The sequence below is a fragment of the Neopelma chrysocephalum genome, unplaced genomic scaffold (assembly GCF_003984885.1).
Source record: "Neopelma chrysocephalum unplaced genomic scaffold, ASM398488v2 Primary Assembly neopelma1_97102, whole genome shotgun sequence".
In the NCBI taxonomy this organism is placed as follows: Eukaryota; Metazoa; Chordata; class Aves; order Passeriformes; family Pipridae; genus Neopelma; species Neopelma chrysocephalum.
Window position 1 is genome coordinate 2,194,035 of NW_020925744.1, and position 21,028 is coordinate 2,215,062.

Here is a 21,028-nt window from a genome sequence, read left to right on the forward strand (position 1 = left end):
GCTATAGAAATAGTTTAGTGTTTGCTAATACAGCTGGAGAAGGTAAAGAAAGAACAAGCTATAATCCAACTTAATGCTAGAGAGCATTAAAATGACTAGATATGGCTGTTGTAATTTGACTTGTTGGGGAGGAGACCATTAGGAACCAGATCTGAGTGTCATGCTGAACTGTAAAATACTGATTAGCCCTCAAACAATTATGTAGATTTGGAAAGGTGAAAAAGTATTGGAATTTCATTGGAAAAATAGGTGATTTTATTTTAAGTAGAACCTGTAAAAAGGGCCAGCAAAGTTTTGGGGAATAATTTTTCTTATGTTTGTGCTACCAGCCATACAGTAGCAGTGCCTGTAGCCCAGAAACAAGCCTCTACTAAAAAGCGGGGGCTGACATTTAAAACATGTCATTAACTCAAACGCATTGCATACAACAATGTGACTCTATCAAGGTCAGAGCTGATAAAGTCAACCTACAATAAAAACCTGGTTTCCTGTTCCCTCACTAAAATAAAAATGAATTAAACATTGAGTCAAATTCTTCTTCATTCCATAGTAGATCTGGGAAAGTAATTTGTCCTTGTCTTTAATAATTTATTTGGGTTTTGTGTTAGCAACTTGGTCTTCAGTATTTTTTTTGTGCCACACTGTTACGTACTAGAGGCAGCAATCCTAGGGAAGTTATCATGTATGCTTTCTCATCCTCATGGATGAGGCATGTGTGCCCAGGCAGCAGTGAAGGTGGTGCCACAGGGCCTGGGCACAGGGCTCCCAGCTCACTCTCCAGTGGGCCTGACAGCCTGCTCACACTGGCTCACCATGTCTCTCCCTTCAACTCAGCTAGAGATGGCAGGCTTCCCTTACTGCTGCTTCCCTCAGAAGGGAGCACAAAAAAGGAAAATAAGTGAATAGACGTTCAGAAACAGATTATCTCTAAATATTTTAGCACTATTGGGTCCTTATAGAGCTCTTTTTTTTTTCTTCAGATATATGTTTAAATAATTCAATTTTTTGGCATACAAACTGGAAAGAGCATTCACCATCAGCAACACAGGAAACAGGTTAGGTTACCAAGACCAACCTTTCAAATGCCTGTTTCAGGCACCAAAGTCCATGTAATCAGTTTATACTCCAGAGGATGTGGAGCCTTTGGACCCTGTGTACCTGCTAGAAGGAGATATGGTGGTATAGAAGCCAGTGGTATCACTGATGGGAAATGATACTGCTGAACACTTCCTTTCCCGCAAAATAGCACTTAACTGGAAACAGGCATCCAGCTCTGGAAGGGTGCATTTTATCACTGCCACCTCTTACTATAATATCCCGTTTACTGAAACCTCCCTCCACACTGTTTCTTGTCTGAGACAATATTCCTCACATTTCCCATCATCATTTACATAGCAAGATGCCTTGGAGGTCTACTTTCAAATCACATAGGGTTTGCTGCCACCTAATTTAATCCTTACTCATTACAACTTAACTCAGAGCTTTAAATGTTTCTTTTCTGATATGGTCACTCCTGTGATTTCCCTCTTATTTTTTCTCTTTTAAAATAAGCAATTTTTATTGCCTATTCCAGTCTTTCATTACTCATCAATATTGTTGCAAAGCCAAATATAAGAAGATGTCTTCTTGCCTGCAGCAAACCTGTGGATTTGTTAAGTGATACCACTCACATATGACATGTTTTGTAGTGATGCCTGCTCAGCTGGTGCTACGAAAAAAATCTAGGAGCCGTAAGCTGGGGTGAGATAAGAAAGGGTTTAATTATGCCAAGGCAAATAGATGTTATACAACGCGCGCCCTGGGCTGTGCCCGAGATGTTACATTTATAACAATATCTGGCCAATCCTAAGTGTGTCCTCCCCGTGGCTTTTGCTCTGGTCCACCCCCTGGCCCACCTCTGGAATTGGGTCGGGGGGCTTTTTGGGACCCCCTCTTCATCATTCTTCCTCATCTTCGGGGTACAGAGAGCAGAGTCACCCAGTTCTTTGACTCTGTCCTGCGGTTTAGGCCAAGATACAAGCGTTCTCCAAACAAGACAGGCTTGCCTTGACTAAGAGACTAAACATTTTCTACTGGATATGGGAATAGGGTTGATATGGGGGTATGGAATGGGGTGAGAGGATTAAGGAATGTATAAACTAAGGGGTGTTACAGGGAGGAGGGAGAAAGGGGTTTGTTTCTAAAATCTGCTTCTATTACCTATAAAACTTATAAGGCTTACAAAATTAGAAAAATAAAAAACATTAGGGGGCTTAAGGCATCAGTAGGAACCACAGAATGCAAGAAATTTATTAAGCTCAAAAATTGGGTCAACTAGAGTAACTGGAATAATTGCATAGCATGAATGCTATGCCTAAAGCACGATGTACTGAGAACTCAGTCCCAGATGGGGAAGAACAGAGAGAAGGAGAGAGAAAATTCTGTGACCCAAACTTCTATATTGTTTTCTCTGCCTGTTCAAGTGTTTATAAGTCTCCCTCTTTCAGAATACTTCCAAGAATATTTTTCTTGAATGCTTTTCCCATAGGTCACAAAAGGAATAAACCTGTATATCAGTGCCACTTGTAGGATTTCTTTCAATTTATTTTCACAGGGTTTTTTATCTCCACTTTTCCTGACTCTAAGAGGCATAAGCAATCCTACTCAGCAAAGAATATAATAGATCTAGTTACTTATCACAGCTTTAATCACCAAGGAAATGAAAAATATGCTGAAGATTTCTGATTTTGTTATTCAAACACAAGCTAGGAGGTATAAGAATAGAATATACTACAGAATAGTTCTCCCATCACTGAAAATTATATTTACAGCAGCTCTAAAATTCAGCTTATATCTCTTACTTTGCTTTAACATTTTTTTCCTGTTATTTGAATATTATCTTTAGTAAAAATTTTTGTAAGGAGAGACTTAATGCATTTCCCTCACTAGATGAAACATATATGTAAATTTGCTGAGCTATATGGACATTCTTCATTAAAGTATTTCTAACCCTTTTATATCTCTGCATCAGATATACTGAGTTTTATTACTGAAAATTCTTTCAAAATTACATTTCAAATGTTAAAACTGCTTAAGAGACATGCTTGTCTAAAAGTATATTATCTTTCATTTGGCCAACTGATACATTGTGGTGCGGAAAAAAAAGACAGTATTTTGTGTACTTCAAACCATTCTGGATAGCTTTCCAGGTTTGTATGTTCTTATTTTATTTTCTAAACTGAGATCACTAGTGCACTGATGTTCTATGAAAGCAGTGAAAATATTTCCTAACTTGAAAATCAGTCATCAAGAGTTACTGCTATTTTCAGCAAAATATTTTATCTTTGCTTAATCACAGTATCTCCTGTTTGTACTCTAATGAAACAAGATGTTTTAGTTTTTAACTTCCTTCCCCTCTTTTCCAGGCTAGCACATAAAAACCAAACTGAGCAAAGAACAGCTTCAAGAAGAAGCCACTTCTCCATTCAGTGCTTTTTTTTTTGCACTACAGGTAAACTAAGGTCTGTAAAAGCATTGCCCAGAAGATGAGAGTTACAGTTCTCTTTTGAATATATAGGAAACTCTGCAAATATATTAACACTATCTTCTTTTAAACTTTTGCATGCTTAGCCAGGTGCTTGAGGGAGTGAGGTGCCTGTAGCAGCTGGATAGTAATACTGGAATCTAAAAGGGATTTTAGATTTTCTCTAATTGTCATGATTTTCAAAACCATTAAAGAAAGGCCAATCTATTCTTGCAAAACTGTGAGATGTTACTCAGCAGAGCAAGCAGACAAATTGCAGCTACACTGAGTGCTTCATGTACCCAGCCCAGCACCTCCCCAAGCTCAGGCTGGGGACAAGCAGCCCCCAGGACCCTGGGAACAGCTGGGGTGGTAGCAGGTGCCTCTGTGGCTTGGCTGTCCTGGCCCTCATGGCCCTTCAATCACCTACCTGCCAAGTCTCATGAGCACAGTTGCACACCCAAACTGAGGAGGAGCAGGAGAGGCAGGCAGGATGAAGGCAGCCTCCACCTTCCTCCATCACCAAGGCTGAAGCTCTCTACTACAGCCTGGGCTCATATGCTGCTGCGTACAAGCTCTGGGGTGTGCAGCAAACAAGGTTGTGCCTCATCTTTTTCTGGGGCTCAGGAGCCTGCCCAGTCTCTGACCTCAAGCACAGGGACAGCCATGCCCGAGAGTGCTTGGACCAGGCAGAGCCTGGGTCTCCTCTACCATATGCAAGGCAAGGACTTTTGCTGCACCTGTTAATAGGCAGGTGCCAACCTCACCTGTGCCACAAACCAGGCACAGCTTTTGAGATTTAGCCACCTGTGGTGACAGAGAACAGGACTTAGCTTAACAAGTCAGGAAGTGGGCTTCTCCTGCCTAAGATTTTGTAGGTTTGCCTATGTGAGTGACCTTGGATATGCTAATTTAGGAGTTTACATTGACTGAAGAATAACCTTTCTTGGTCATGGTGCCAAAGAAAAGCAATTAGCTGCATCAGCTGCCTCCAGCTTTCCTTCATCACTTCCCCCTCCTGCATAAGCAACGTACAAACAGCCCAGATTTATTCTGCTTCTAACAGGGGAGGAGAGGAAGGAGGAAGGCCCTATGTGAGGAGAGTGGGACCATAGAGCTGGAATTGGCATTATCCTTGAGTTAGCGAACTGGAACAGCCTCTCCACTGGCCTGGGACTTGCAGGCACATGGGATTCCAGAGCAATCATACAAAATGCTGCTAATGCACAAGGTACAGCCACTCTGAAGTGTATGCAAGATGGGAACCCACCCTGACAACCCCCTGTGTTAGTGACTTATCAGAGATTTATTTTAATCCATTGCTGTCACTGTGACAGCAGCACTATCAAGCAGGCATTTCCTGTTTTTCTTTCTCATGTACAGAAAGCAGATGTTTTCCGAGCCAAACCAGAGTCAACCTCTTTTCATAATGACACTGGTAACAACAGCCAGCCCCACAGAGTAAAACCAGGGCTTCTCTAGCAAACCACAAGTTACAGCCTGCAGCAATGAGACTGCATGCAACAAAAGCAAGAAATTTTCAAGGATGATCTTTCAATATAATTCAATGGGAACAAATTTCACATAGAAAAACATCTGAAGCTCATTTTAGAAGAAAAATTCATAGAGTATTCTAAGCTGGAAGAGACCCACAAGGATCATTGAGTACAACTCTTAAGTGAATGGCCCATACAGGAATTTAACCCATGAGCTCAGTGTTATTAGGACCAAGCTCTAACATGATCTGTGAACTCTCCTCAATTGCAGTACCATGTGTGAGAGTCCTTGCAAGTGGTGGTAGATCCTCAAAGTCATTGATCAAATGTTTTGGGACAAAAGTAGGGACAAATAGCATTGCTGTCCTTTCTGTAAGAGGCTGGAGTGTTTTTTACTCTCCTATGTTGTATTGGACAAGAACCTACATACTACAATTATAACATGTTTTGACTGAAGCATAGTGAGAACCTTCATTTGTGCTAGGACCAGGGCCTTGGTTTTCGCATATAGTACCTTTGCTGCTTATTCTAAAACCCTATTGATTGTTGCAAGCAGTTCCTCTAGAAAGGTACTGTGATGGTGAAGAAAGACATTCAGGTCTTCACACGTGTCCTCCCCCACCACCACTTTTCCTCTGATGGCCAATGTTGTTTGTCCTAAGATAAGAACACATATTGCAGAAAGAATTGGATGCTCACATAATGAATTCCAGAGATGGGGTAGCAGAGATGTTTTCAATTGATTTTGATGTGCATCAGCCTGCATAGGGGTGTAAAGTGCTGATGGAGACCGGGTCAGCTGGGCAAACTGGTCTCCCAGTGTTGCAGGCAGCTTCTGGGTGGATCCATCCTCTGGCAGGGACGCCTGTAGGGAACACTCACTTTTGGAGGGCAAGTAAAAAGCACTACTATACAGACATAAAATCCTTAAGTAGCTACATAAGCACTTTGTTGCTTTGTAATTGTGAATTCTGCAAGGCCAAAGATACTAAACCTGTACATTTCTAGGCAAACCTCCATGTATTATAGCCCTTTAGACTTCAACTATTGACCAGTCTGAGAGTAAGTCACTCTAGCTGAACCTAGACTTCTGAGAGAAATTTAGAAAGCAAAGGAGTCTCACTGAAGTGACAATGACCTGATTATACTATAATCTATTGCAATAAATGACAGAGTGGTTATTTGGGTACTTCACTGGCAATATTATTGCATTAGCAATAAATCTAATCATAATCATCCACATAATCACTGTGCTCTACATTTCGTGCCTAGCTGAGAGTCTTCTCTCAACAACTTGGTCACAGGTACAAATGATGAAGTTGGGTGTTTACTGTGGCAATTCTGTTCATTGCACTAAAAATCTTCATTGCACAAAGATTGAACATATTAGATAGAGAACAGCAGGGCTCTCTGCTTATAGCTCCTTCTGTTGTGTAGTCAGAGTTCTATCCAGAAAAGTTTTCTAGGCTTTGTTCCTGAGGTTTCTCTTGGAGTCACTGCCAACACATTTCGCACATACCTTGGTTTTGGTATCATGGGCTTGTGTGTAGGGTGTAGTAGCCAGTTCTATCAAGTGTAAGTGTTTCCTTAATTAAAGGCAAATTGTTACACCATACAATTTCTGTGAGATTCAGCAGAATGAATCGCCAACTGTGTCAGCAACACTCAGTCTGTAATAGCTACTGTAAAATTCAGTGCCATGTAGCAAGCACGACTTCATAACCAGCCAAACACTAACCTGTTTTGCAGATTACTTCCTTCCACATGTTATTCTTGCTGTTCTTCTTGTCACTGTGTTATGACTCCACAGATAAACAGGGCTGGAAAAAGTTGATAGTATAGAAACACCCTTGAGCAGTTAATTAAAAAAAATTATCTTTTTATCTAAATCGAGGCTGTAGCAATCATTAATAGCCATGAGATTTTCACCTTTTCAATAGCTTTCACTATCGCATTCAAAGGTTTTTCCCTTCTTTTCCCCAGTCTTGGGCAGGACAGCAGTCTTTCACCTGCTGAAGGTCTGCCCTGCTTTTAACCACGTGCTGAAGTGCAGCTTTTTTAGGTTACTCAATTGGCACCACAGATAGACTCTCCCCCTATCTAAATGCACAAACCCCCAGCAGCCTCTCCCCAGATCAGAGCTCAGATTAGTGCATATATCTCAAAGTCCCTTCCTAGTCAGGGTGAAAGGAAAAACAGCAAGCATACCTGTGCTGATGGGAGAAGTTTAATTATTTAATACAGTCCCACTAATGTTTCTGGAAGCAATCAAAATGCCTAAACTGCAGAGGACAGCCCTCAGGTCTCCTGTCCAAAAGAGGAGCCTCTCTTTGACTGCCATCATACACAGGTCATAGGGACCTCCCCAATTAGCCAGGACTACTGGTAAATGATGGGAAGCGGTTCAGTGAGCTCTTCTACCAGCTCCCTCAGTACCCTTGGGTAGACCCCATCTGGCCCCATAGACTTGTGTACATCTAAGTGGTGTAGTAGGTTACTGACCATTTCCCCTTGGATTATGAGGGCTTCATTCGAAAGCACAGAAGGCATTAAGTACCTCAGTCTTTTTCTCATCCCTTGTCACTACGTTTGGCCCTACATCCACTACAGGATGGAGATTCTCCTTAGATCACTTTTTGGTGTGAATGTATTTAAAAAAACACTTTCTATTGTCTTTTATGGCAGTAGACAAATTAAGTTCCAGTCGGACTTTGGTCCTTTTAATTTTCTCTGTGCATATCCTCATGGAACCTTTATGGTTCTCTTGAGTTGCCTGCCCCTCTTCCAAAGGTTATAAACTCTTATTTTTTTTTAATTCAGCGTGGCTGGTCTTCTTTCCCACCAGTCAATCTTTCAGCTCATATTGTTTTGTATTTGACTGCTGAAAATCACCACAAGATGCAGATGGTGCCCTTGGGCACAGGCTTACTAGGTGAACTGAGAGACATTCAGTTCCCTTCTTTTAGCATTGTTCATTGGGAAGGGGATCCTATATCCTGTGGAAGGGCAGATATGGCATAGTATTATCTGACTCATTTTACGGTAACAAGAATACTTACACATGGGTGGGGAAACAGCAAACACAAAAGAGAAAGCTACAGGCAGCGATGTGTATCCCTGGTGCCTTCCGTACAGTGAACTCTTGTGACAACAGCTCAGTGTTGACATGAGCACACACTGGCATCCCTCCAGGCTACCTCTTCATTTCTTCACTTCTGGCTGGGTTTTTCCTTAAAAGTGAGCCGAATGTATATTTTGATAGCACCTAGAAAACTCAAGCCAAAACACTGCACCTACTGAGTAAGCTACCATGCAATCCTTGCCCTGAAGAGCTGATAATTGCCATCCAAGAGGCTTTATTTATATATATATATATATAAAATGTATATTTATCAATATAAATATATTTATATTTATGAGGAGTATAATGTTCTATTTAATCTTTAATGTTTATATCAATGTAATGTTAATGTTAATTTATGTTTAATGTTCTTTTCTTAAACTTTTAATGCTGAACTTAGTTACATCAGAATCCAGCTTTTGTTTAAAATAAAAAAAATCCTGGATTTCCCAGAAGAAGTAAAAATCCTTTAAAAATGCAACTTGTATAAATTCTAATGGCTCAAGGTACAAACAATAAATGAAAAACTGATGCTTATTACTTGCAAGGTAGTATAAACCTGGGTGGCAACTGTCAACACCTTCTTCTTAAATCAACTACAGACATGCCATTACTCCTGTCTAGTTTTCAACAAACGTGTGTTTTTTTCCTATTGCATAGTATGTGGTAGTGTTTTAGGAACTAAAGAGACAGGCTTAAAAAAAGGGTAAATACATACTAGTTAAAATGAATTTTTACATTATTTTACAGCTCCACAACCAAGCACTCTTAGAAAGACTTGTCCTGTCTGACCCTTCATGTTTTTATTTCACATTTTTCAAGATTTTGTGGTGTTAAGTCACATCCTGTCAGGTCACTGTTAATAAACAGTGTTCAAATGTTCAAGTGTACATTACAGTACCTTTTAACTCGGTGATAGGAGCTCTGTCTTAGGATGAAGAGATACCCGAGCTGAAATCGCCTTTACATGTTGATCCGAGATCTTCACAAGTCCTCAAGGTAATGGGTAAAAAAGAGCATTGTTCCTCTTCCTTCTCTTTCTCTGTAGATTTTCTTTTGGGGACAAGAAGGTTGAGAGCAAGGAAGAACTATGTTTTGCCACATCCAATGGCAAAGCAGAAACAGGATTTGAATTAGACACCTGATGTCTTTTAGGTATGGAGCAGGCTGCACCTTTACCCTCAGCAGTTTCTGCCTGAGACCTGAGGCACCAAGGGCCCCAGTTCAGTGCCTGCAGGAATCATACTACAAAGCGTACTCATGCTGGTTTGAGTTTTATTTTTCATCTTTGCAACCATAGGGCAGAAATGTGTCAGGCTCTTACAGAGAAGAGACAGCAGGACATGTTCTCCCCCGGCTCCACTGGTATGAATTGTCTTGACCTCTCTTCCACAAGAGGATACTTATAAATCCCAATAAGGCCATAAGGAAGCTGGTTTGCTCCAGCAGGGACAGCCTGTGCCTGCAGTTCATCCAGAGGTCCAAGCTTGCTGGGGCAGCCTTCTGCTGCTCTGCCCAGTGCTGGAGGCTAGCAGGAACAAGGGTCCTCTCTTAGCAGGGAGTCGGAAGCCAGACACCAAGAGTTTTAGCTCTTTGGAATAGGTCTTTACCTGAATCATCTAATTGCTTTTCATAAATCTTTCAGATCTTCATACAATATTTCACTGTATACTCCTGTGACTAGTACTGAGTATTTAATTACATATTTTAAATGTAATTTATAAGTAGATGTAATTTAATCATATTTCAATTATTTTCATGTGTAGACCACAATATGCATGCTGTAAAAAAACAAGTGATCTTTCACCAGGTCAGGAAAGATAATACAGTAATGACTCCATCCTAGAAAAACCAGATCAACCAGCTTTTCTGCTAAAGGCTAGACAAGCCTAAACACAGTGGGGATTTCAAATCCCTGGAACCACAGATTGGCAGATAGGTAGAAAAGCATTGTGCTTCATTTTGCAGAAAATGCACAGTAATAAGGCTTGTGTTGAAGCTGTCACTGTCAAGTGATACATTCAATTAAATATGGGGAATTTACCTTTGCAGCCCTAGGAATATACCTTTCACTGAGCAAACATTTGTGAAACATTTAGACTTCCTTAATTCTCATGCCCACGCTCCTTGTTAATTTGCCATCAAGCCCAGCAATGATAGCAAATACACCAAATAGCTGTAACAACCACACAGAATTTTTACAGAATTCAAGTGAAAGTACTGCTGCTCTTGCACTTCAGCCTTTTATACTGTTTTGCAGAAGACATTTCTTGACTGTTAGAAGACTATACAGAGGTAAGATCATATTGTTTCAAGGTAAAATTAATAACTGCAGTGTAAAAGGCTTTACTTGGATTTAGCAAGGAAGCTGGTGGGTGTGACTTCATGACTAAGCCTGAGGGAACTTCCTCCAGCTGTGAGGGAAACTGTTAGGAGATGTCCGACCTTACCCTGCTGCAGAAATATTTGGCTATGAGGGAAAAAGAAAAAGGCAAAAACAGCTCCTCACTCAGCAAGAGCCAGAATTGTGAGCTTAGATGCCTTAAGTGCAGCAGAAATAGTGCCAAGCAATAGGACAAGAAGCAATGGACAGAAACTTGGTGCACAGGAAGTTCCACCTGAATATAAGGAAGAACTTCTTTACTGTGCAGGTGAGCACTGCACTGGAAAGATTGCCCAGAGAGGTTGTGGAGTCTCTCTCAGTGGAGATATTCAAGAACCACCTGCACACAATTCTGTGCCATGTGCTCTGAGATGACCCTGCTTCAATAGGGAGGTTGGACCAGATGACCCACTGTGGTTGTCTCCAAACCTGACCCATCCTGTGATTCCCTGAGAAAGAAGGTCCCAGGAGGAACTGTGTCTGCAGAAGCCAAGCCCAGGCTTCCAGTGGATACTGAATTAGGACCTCAGCATGAGCAAGTGCATGAAGCCTCCGTAAGACACCCTGGCTTGTGCCAAGTACACCACTACATGGGAACTGCAAAAAATGGCCATCAAAAAAAGTGGATTGGTGAATGACAGGCTCTCCCTGAATGTTGTTATGCCTGCATCTTGGGGTGAAGTATCTCACTTCATGAAGCAGTCACCTAAGCCACCAAAGGAGTGAAAATTGCCTGGGACTGCTGCAATCCAGCACAACTGGAGTAAGCACTACTGTCAGAAGAAAGTATTTCACCCCTTCTGAAGGAATTAGCTGCTTTCTCCTTGCGTTAGGGGCTGATTAACAATCCAACTTCTGCTTCCACACTGCGCATATCGCAGAAAGACACTCGTTTCAGTTTTATGCAGAAAGAGGGAAAAAGGTTTCCTGATTCCATGCCTTGCAGCAATAGCACCACATTTGGAGTGGGCTCTGGTACTGCTGTGTCAGGAGACCAGGGTAGAGTTGTTGGGGTATAGTATTGTGTGGAATCACCTCTCCCTGCCACCCCAAAGAAAGTCTGGGCCCGAACAGGAACAATGTTGCATCTAGAGGTTGCAGTGAAGTTCCTGCATGGCACTGCTGCAAGATAGCAGTTTTCTGTCCTTCCCATCCTCTAACAGTCTTTCACCTCTTCAATGATGAAAGTGGCTGCTGTGCACATACACCAAACAACTTGCAAATCCTAACAGCTCTACTCATTTTGCTTCTAAACGCACATGGACTAAGCATTTTCATAATCGGTATCTAGATCATGACACTGCTACTTATCTGGAGTTTAAATGTTTGATAAATTTCGGCTAAGTAGAAGAAAAAGTATTTTTCTAAATGTGAATAATAACTATGACTATGTTGTTCATTAAATTTAAAAATAAATCAATCCAATTGGAAATTAAATAATTCAATCACAAATAGTTATTTTGCAAAAACTGAACTCTCTCCTCAAAATGTAATGATGGAGTAATAAAATTATTTTTGGTCATAACACTAGATTTTTTTGATATGATGGTAGTCTTCAATTTTGAGCCAATTAACAGTATTGAATACAATAAAGTGTTTGTGATTTTCCCCATAATAAAGACACTGGGAGGGGGGTTGAGACACTGGGAGGGGATGAGGGTCTATCCTGCCACACTAAATAAACACTGTGAGAACAGACAAGATGGCTGTGTGGAAAGCCTGTGATTCAGCACAGCTGTGTGGATCTCTTCACGTCCTTCTTAGTATGGGGTGTTTCCAAATAATTTTCTGGAGTTCTGGCCAACTGACATGCTTTTTCCATAAAACTCATTTCTTTGTGGACACTGGGCTCTGTTTCTAGACAGACCCCAATCCTACTGATAAAATAATTAAAGAAATAATTCCAATATCTGCGTTTTTTAATAAATAACCCCTAAGTAGGACAAAAGCAGCCCCCTTCCCCATCAATGATAATGATGGCAAGAATTCCCCAAAAAACAATCTGGTGAAACAGCATTTATTAGAGCTAGAGAGAGGGTTACACTGAAACTATGAAAAGACCATGTATGTTCAAAACCAGGCAGACACATCCCTTCTACATTAGAGAGCTGGAGATGCCCAGTTTCTAACACAGATTTCTTTTCTCCTTCAGCCTTTCTAATTTGCCCATCCCGAAGCCACAACTAACAATATCTGTTCTCAAGTAGCATGGACAGTCCTGCCCTATCCTTCCATGGACAACTTCTCATGTGCTCTGCAAAAGCAGTTTAAGCAGTGCCAGCACCTCTCTCAAATCATGAGCTTTACCCACTGTAGTGGGTGCTCACCCAGATGAATCTGCAGACCTGGCCAAGACATAACACAGTTGTCTTCTCTAGAGTGGCTCCAAGAGTCCTCTCCGTCAGCAAATTGTGCCTTTGCCAGGCATGCAGAAGGAAACACAGAGAAGCACTGGAGTTCCATCAGAGTGGAACCTAAATGACATCCATAATTTCACATGGCCATATTAAAGTTCAACCTATACCTCAGAAAAGCCTGAGAACCAGGGCAAATGACCACACTCTTCAAAGGAAGACCCACTTGGCTGGATACCATCCACAACAATCACCATATGCAGTAAGCAGATGCTCAGAAAGAAAAAGAAGAGGACAAACATAAATAGAATTTCCCCAATTACTCTCTCACTCAAATACTGCATTCTGCTCAGGGACATTCTCAAGACAGTTACAGTTTGTCTCTTTAGTAATCCTCAATGGATCTCTCTTTCAAGTGTTGCACAGTCTTCCCAGGAAACCTCTTACATGCTCAGCATCCTTTGTCAAGAAGCTTCACGGGCTTCCTATGTGCTGGGTATCTTTTGTGCAATGTTTTTATGTTTCAACCTAGTTGTAAGTATTTGAGTGGACGACCCCAGCCCCTAGCTGTGTAGTACAGGATGTGAACAACTGGAGTGTTCTCAGCTGCCTAGTCAGGTCTTTTACAAAAGTTATTCAACACTTTCTATCATGTGCCATAAACATAGTTGGATTCTATCCTAAATTGTTAATGTGACTGGATCACCATATTGTATGTTATGGCCAGGTGTAGGGGTTAAGTTAAATCTCATTCAATGTAGGTTTTAAGAGCCATTCATGTATCTATTGCTTAACTTCCTTGATGTTAATTTATGGCATAAAACTACAATAGCCAAGCTATTAGTCCCTGCCAAATCAGACAATGCCAAAACAACAATTCCTTCTACTTGCCGTTCTGCCTTTTGAACTCTAATGCCGTGTACATTTAAATGTCACAAGCCAGGACTGCTGCCACATGAACTGCCTGACCCACTCAGTGCCCTTGGAGTTTTTATGCGCATACCTGAAACACTCCCTCTTTTACATCAACACAAGAATGCCATCAACCAGACTAGAGAACTGATCCTGTTAAAATTCTGCCTCTTTTTGGATGAGTATCCCATGATTCTTATGTAGTTGTTGCAACCATAGGCCAGCTCACAGGAGTGGTATCCCAGAATGGGATACTGGAAGTCCACACACATTGTGAGAAAAAAAACACTTTGGCCTTTCAAGTAATTTTCTTTTCCTTCATCCTCCTACCAGATGGCAGTTGCAATATTTCACTATCATGATGACTAGAAATGTTATAACTTTTCATGTCTTATTTAGATCACTGATAAATTAGGAACACATGTATATAACTTGGATATGCTGACATATCAGCTAAACAGTCAGGTCAATTGCTCAAAATGGAGTCAGAAGTTAATAAATGCATGATTCTGTTAAAATCTTCATGATTAGTTGGGAAATATGGTCAAAATGCCATATTTCATACCTGCAACTTGCAGAGCAATTCAGATTAGCAGCATATCGTAAACTTCCAAAGACTGCAGAATAAAAAAAGGGAAATAAATTGATACTGTACAAACCATAGATTCAGTTTATCTTCCATTTTGGAAAATGATATTGTGATTCAACAAAACATATTTTCTCATCTATTAAAGCAATTATGACTTTTAATTATTTAACATGTTATCATAGGTTGGACTCAATGACCTCAGAAGTCTTTTCCAACCTTGTTGATTCTGTGATTCTTTTATTACAAGTATCAATTTTCAAGGATGAATAAGAGACAGGTCCTAAAAACAGAAAGTTAGTTAAGCGACCACAAAAAACTATTTAGAATAGGAGGGTTTTCAGATCTAGAAACTTTGTTCCCAAGTCGTCCTTTACTTTACAATGTTGGAATTGTTCATATAACTATTATAGCAGTCAGCACTGTTGTGCATAAATGTCATGGGCATCTGTTCAAATGAACTAAACATTTGTCACAGAGACCTTCTGTGAGGCTCTTGGAATTAATTTCTGTTTTGTTCTTTGCAAATATCATTTGGAATCTAAAAAGATAGTCTGATTAGACAGATCCCAGCATTAGCAAGTGCTCAATTGGTGCACACAGGATCTCATTGTTGCCATTAGATGGATGCATTCATTCACAATTGAGAATGGCATTACTGCTTGGGCAAATCCTAAGTTCCTCTGGAGCCATCAACAATTCTCAGAGTTCAACAATCCCTACAGCTGTCCAAAGCCTTATCTACACTGCAATATTTACATAATGTCAATAAAACTGAGGTAATCGAAACCAACACCTTCTGAAACCGAGACATGCAGAATGCACTGGCCAAATCGCAGCTCACTGGCCAATCACTGCTCACTGCAGCAGCACCTACTTGACTATGGTTTAAGTTAAAGCAAGCCTAGAGCTTTAACTTGGTGTACATTTCATGAGACTGTTCGAAGGAAGACTGTTCTTCCTTTCACACAACTCTTCCTCAGCCATCCTTACATCTCCACTTACGCTTTTCTCCTCTGTACATTTGCTGTGGATTTACTTAAACATTGCGCAGTATGTTGTAGTTCTGGTGAGATCTCAAGATGAAGGGATCTTGAGGGGGAAAAAAAATGTTTCCTGGTCACCACTCATAAATCATTGCTTTTCCCCTTGATTTGTGGATTCATTTTTCACAGGCATCCCCTAGAAGTGAGCTAGACAACAGAGGAAAAAATCTTCTTCTGAGTTCTGGGAACCTTGGTGTGAGCCTCCCAGAGTTCAAGAAGTGTTTGGACGATACTCTTGGGTACATGGTGTGACTCCTGGGGATGGACCCATGCAAGGTTAAGAGCTGGACTCGATGATCCTTGTGGGTTTCCAACTCAGCATGTTCTGTGATTCTGTGATTCTGTGAGAAGCAGTAACTGTGTGGTAGCAGAACAACACTCAAAAAATACAGAGTCTTCTAGTAAACTGAGAAACACAGAAGGGTTGGTGGAAGCAGATGCATGAGGTAGGCAATCCCATTCTGCAGGCTGGTAGGAGCTGGAGAAATAATAGAAGTGAACAAGGGCAGTAGAAAAGCCAGTAGTCAGCCTAATGCATGCATTAGCATGTCTGTAAGTTATTTCTACAGTGGGTTACTCTTACTCCAGACTGCTAATAATATGCCCACAGGGCAGAGAAGGAATCAGTTCAAAAAGGTCATGATAAAGCCAGGAAACTATTTTGTTCGTATGGTGTTCTCCCAACTTGGAGTAGCTCAACATAGGCAAAAGGACAAACCCTTAGAGATCATTTGGGAATTGCATTGTTTAACTTCACATCTATTTATGCATTTAATTTTGCTATCCAGAAGGAGAACTGAGAGGTTATAGTATCACTAATAACCACTTTCTTTTTCTGACACTTTTGCATTTTAAATGCAGAAGGAGCAATATAAATGAAGACCGGAAAACAAAATCATTCAGTAGTTACCCTCTGGGGAAAAATGCAAGTCACACATGATTATGATCACATGTGTTTTGTACACAAGATTCAATTCTTATGAAGTTATTTTTCTCAGAGGATATTGAAATGTCTGGCAGCACTGACCACCTACGGCCCCCTACACAGATTTTGTTTTGTGTGATTCCCCGCTTTCCAAAATTTGGCTATGATTTAATCAGCTCCCAAATCTCTGAGACCACATTTTGATACTGTTCTTTCAAGATGACCAGCTGGGTGGTTCAGTGTCACTCTCTTCATGCTCTTTATTTCAGACTCAAAAAGCACAGTTACCTCCAGCGATCACCAAACTTTGTGGATTGTAATTGGCATTTTTCCACACCTGTTGTCTAGCTCTTCAAAATAGGTACAAATCCCATGGGGTTTCTCAGAGGTCTACTGACACTCTGAAACCTAGTTGGTGGTGTTCTACCTCTGTGCCCCACCTGGTGCTTCTCCCTCTGGGCTCCTAGTCCTGGTTGGAAAAACTGCTCTCATCTGTGCGGTGGGGAAGCAAGAATGCAGAGGGGCTTGAACAAGCTTCCCTCTCAAAAGGTAAAAACATGATGAACCTCAGGATACCTTGCTGTTGCCCAACTCATGATTGCTCAGTAATGAGGAACATGACTTCAGGATCTTAAGTCTCCTAGCCAGACTCAGATTAGACAGGGCCTAGATAGCATTTCAGTAGCTTTTTTTTTTTTTTTTTTTGAACAGAGGTACACCACTGCAAAACCACTGAGGGTGACTCACAAGGTAGAACACTACATCAAAACTTATTGTATTTCAGATTCCAAACAAGAGTAAGACCACTGAGGTCAATGCAATAAAAGACTGGGTTTTTATTTGGCTAGAAACATTGTAGAGTAACTAACGGCTGCACTGTGCTCAAGGCATCACCTGCTTCTCCTGCCAGGATGAACTACACATACCTACATTATTCCTGTTCATCTAAACTGCTTTAAAAGTGCCAGTGATGGAGGTTCTACAGATTCTCTAGAAAGCGAGTGCTCAATAAAACTGGTGCCAATTGTTAAAATGTTTTTCCTAATATCTAGCTTTGCTAATATTTCAGCATACTCAGTGAACATGGAAAACATGCTGCAGCCTTGCACATATTTTAAGTACATCATCAGGTCTCCCCGTGATCTTCTTTAGACCAAACAAAATTACTATGAACATTCTTCAGATTGTTCCAATTGTTCATGCCATCTCTGGATGTTTTTCCCCAGAGGGATAGGCAGGGTAAGAAGTCAGTACTAGCTAAGTAAGGGTATCTTAGGCATATCTATGCATGTAAGTAGAGGTGCAAGTACAAGATCATCTGTATCATCACGAACATGTTCCATGCAGTGCATCATAGAAAGATTGGATATGATGACATAACTAAATCCCTTTCAAAATGCATATGCACAAGCATGCTGAATTAACTTTGAACATAGGCCCAAATCAGAGCCTCTCCTAACTTTCAATTGCTTGATTTTGGCACCTTAAAATGCTTTTTTCATGTAGTTGTAGGCATACATGAAAACAGACATACCACAGGTTAAAATTTATGACAGATTCTTATCACAGAACTTTCTGTGTTGGAAGGGACCCACAAGGATCACTGAGGCAAACTCTTATGAGAATGGCCCATATGGGAATCAAACCTGCAACCTTGGTGTTTTTAGCACCATGATCTAACCAACTAAGCTAATTTCACAATCAAACAACTGTAAACTCAAGTGCAGGAGCCCTACTTCACATTCTGATTAGACAAAGCTGTTTTGTTAAATTCACAAGTCCCCTATCACTACCAGGTCACGGTGAGCAAGAGTCACAACTGTACTTCTATTGCCAGTGTGAAGCCTGGTTTGGGCCATCTATTTCTACCCCTAGGCACTGGGCATAACTAAGCTTTAGTTCTAGAACTTTAACCACTTTTCTTTGTCAGGTTTCCAGCCCCAGTCCTGGAATCTCTTTACTTTTTAGAAAAGTGAAAATACACAAAGAGTTTAAGGCCAAACATAGGAACAAACAGAGGACACTGCTGGCAGAAGGTCAGGAAAATCAGGACGATGCCCAATAACCACTAAGAGATCACCTAAAACAACCCATACTACCAATCCTTTCTGCCAACACAGTGACCCCAAAATGCCAAGAATTAATATGCTACCAAGTAGTAACAACTACATCAGCACAACAGAATTTAAAAAAAAAGCCTTGCAAGAATCTTGAAGTAGATGGGGTAAGAGAGGGAGTGAAATAAAATGAAACTTTGCTTCCAGAGAAACAAAAATATTCAGCTGCTGCCCATAATCTATCTTGCTTCCCAGGCTCCTTGATGGACACACAAGAGCATCAAGGACACCAGTGACAATTGCTATGTAGTACCCAATAGGCCTGCTAGCAAGCCAACAAGAACTGAGGAGGAAATAGAGATCTGTTCAAAGGCTCAGGAAAACAAACAAGAGAGACTACCTAAAACAGCACAAGGGCTTTTATGAATGAGAAACAGAAGAAGGAAGTATAAAGGGCTTCATCAAATTGAAATGAGTTATCAAAACACTTACTATACTCACAGCGCTGGTCTTGCACTACTAAAGGAAAGCCTTAGTACTCAGGTACTCTCCTAGTTTCTGATATGCCAGGTGGCTACCCTGAGGACAGGCTAAAGCACTGAGAGTTAATGCACCAGATCTTCTGAATCAAAAATTAAATTAGTTTTTAAAATTAAATTCCTCACATTGTTTCATTTGACCCAAACTTCACCCTCCTTCTTGAACCTTTACACTGGCTGCATTCTTTGAAGGATATTTTAAGTGTTTGTGCCAGACCTACAAGACGTTGATTTTTAAAGCTAACTTTAAAAAGTTATTTTCTAACTTTAAAAACTAAAGTTTTCTAATTTTAAAAAGTATTTTCATTTCGTCTCTCTTCCAGAACCAAGTTCTTCTTGCTCCTTAAAATAAATACATGTATTTGTGTCAGATATATGGCACAAACAGCCATCCCTTACCTTCTCCCTCAACAGATGTGGTATGACTACAATACACTGCACACTAAAAACACATTTGCCATCTGAATTCATAAATTCAGGTGGAGACACTAACCAAGCTCTATATAATGAAAATGCTCCCACCCATTTCTTCTAGCAAAAACTTCACGAGTACTGACAAGTGACTCGCAATTAAACCATTCAGTTCTCATTTAATAAAAGGGTTCCAAGTATCTTTGACAGTCACACATCTTCATGATTACATCACATCACTGTGCTATTAAAATGACTCAAAACCTCAGGAGTGTACCCCAGAAGGTCCCCTTTGGAGGCCCTGTGCTACATTAAAACCACTACACTCAGCAGCCACTCAAAGTGCAAGGGAGGGCATGTTTCCATTGACATTCTCTGCCTTAAGGTGCACGAGACTTTCCTGATAACGTGCTCCAAACAAACAGAATTATGAGCAGGGAATTATGAGCTGTTGCTCATATACCTTTTTGTCAGTTTGAGGTATGCTTTGATAACCAATGACATGCAAGTTCAAAGCTCCCTTCAAGCCACTGTATTAAAGTGCAAGATGATTTTTCCCAACTCATTATAGTATAACATAGGAGCGTATATATATATATATGTACACACACACATACATATATATATTTGTAGCAGAAAAAATGTATAGCAGAAACCCCAAGAAACTACCAATTTGTAATGGAGAATTAAGGTTTAATAAGCATCTAGAGTAATGTCCTTAGACTTCCTCTGGCAGTTGTAGTTATCACAGTTATTCTTAAATGATAAACAAGTGTGACCAATAACACAATTGTTTTGTGTTTATTTATAATTGTTATGTTTTCTTTCCTAACTCTTTGATAAATGACACACTAGAACTGCAAATAGGTTTGACAAATCTTCTTCAATACAGGCATCTAAAATCAGCAAGGTTTGATATTACTCTGTACAGGGGTCCTAATGATGTGAACAAGGGCAAGACCATTTTTAGTGTCTATTAAATATTTTTTAAGTCATAAGAAAGAACTCATTTATAGACTACAAACAGGAATCTTCCTAACAAATATTATCTCTGCTGAAGGTGTTAGCTAGGAACACTAACTTCTCAATAAATTAAATAGAACAAAAGCCTGGTTAGCACTGCACAAATGAAGCACCAGGAACTGCTCAGAAGTGCCAAATACCCTTAATTTTTTATAGAATCATAGAGTTATTTGGGTTGGAAAAGATGGTTATAGATTATGTAGTTAAAGATGTCCCATCCACAAAGTCTCTGGACAACCTGTTCCTGTGTTTCACCACCCGCACAGTAATGAATCTCCTCCTTATATCTTGCATAAACCTACTCTCTTTTTATCTCAAAATATTAGCCTTTGTTCTATCTCTATAGGCCCTGGTAAAATGTCTCACCTCATCTTTCTCATAAGCCCCTCTTAAATACTGAAAGGCAGAAGTAAGGTTTCTCTCATAAGGCAGATTGATGGTTCTACATTAAAGTTGCCTGACATTCCCTCTTATAAGCTCCATTTTTTAATTGCTTGGGAATCTAATTAATTGTTTGTAAGATTTTGAAGTGAGATTTTCTTCACATCAATTACATGTTCCTGACAACCTGTGAGAAACTAGACAAACTACAAATCTCAGTTGGCATGGTTTCTTTAGACTCAACAGAAGCAAAGTCCAGAGCTGCATTTCCAGAAGATGTATCTGCAGTGAC

General features: G+C 40.3%; 1 long non-coding RNA gene across 1 annotated transcript; it reads right to left on the minus strand.

Annotated features, from left to right (window-relative positions):
• Positions 1–5,636: 5,636 nt before the first annotated feature.
• On the minus strand, positions 5,637–8,107 carry LOC113961295. The gene is made up of 3 exons (XR_003532259.1): positions 8,058–8,107; positions 6,737–6,818; positions 5,637–5,863 (listed from the first exon to the last, which is right to left on the minus strand). It is a non-coding gene; the product is annotated as an uncharacterized LOC113961295 (long non-coding RNA).
• Positions 8,108–21,028: the final 12,921 nt, after the last annotated feature.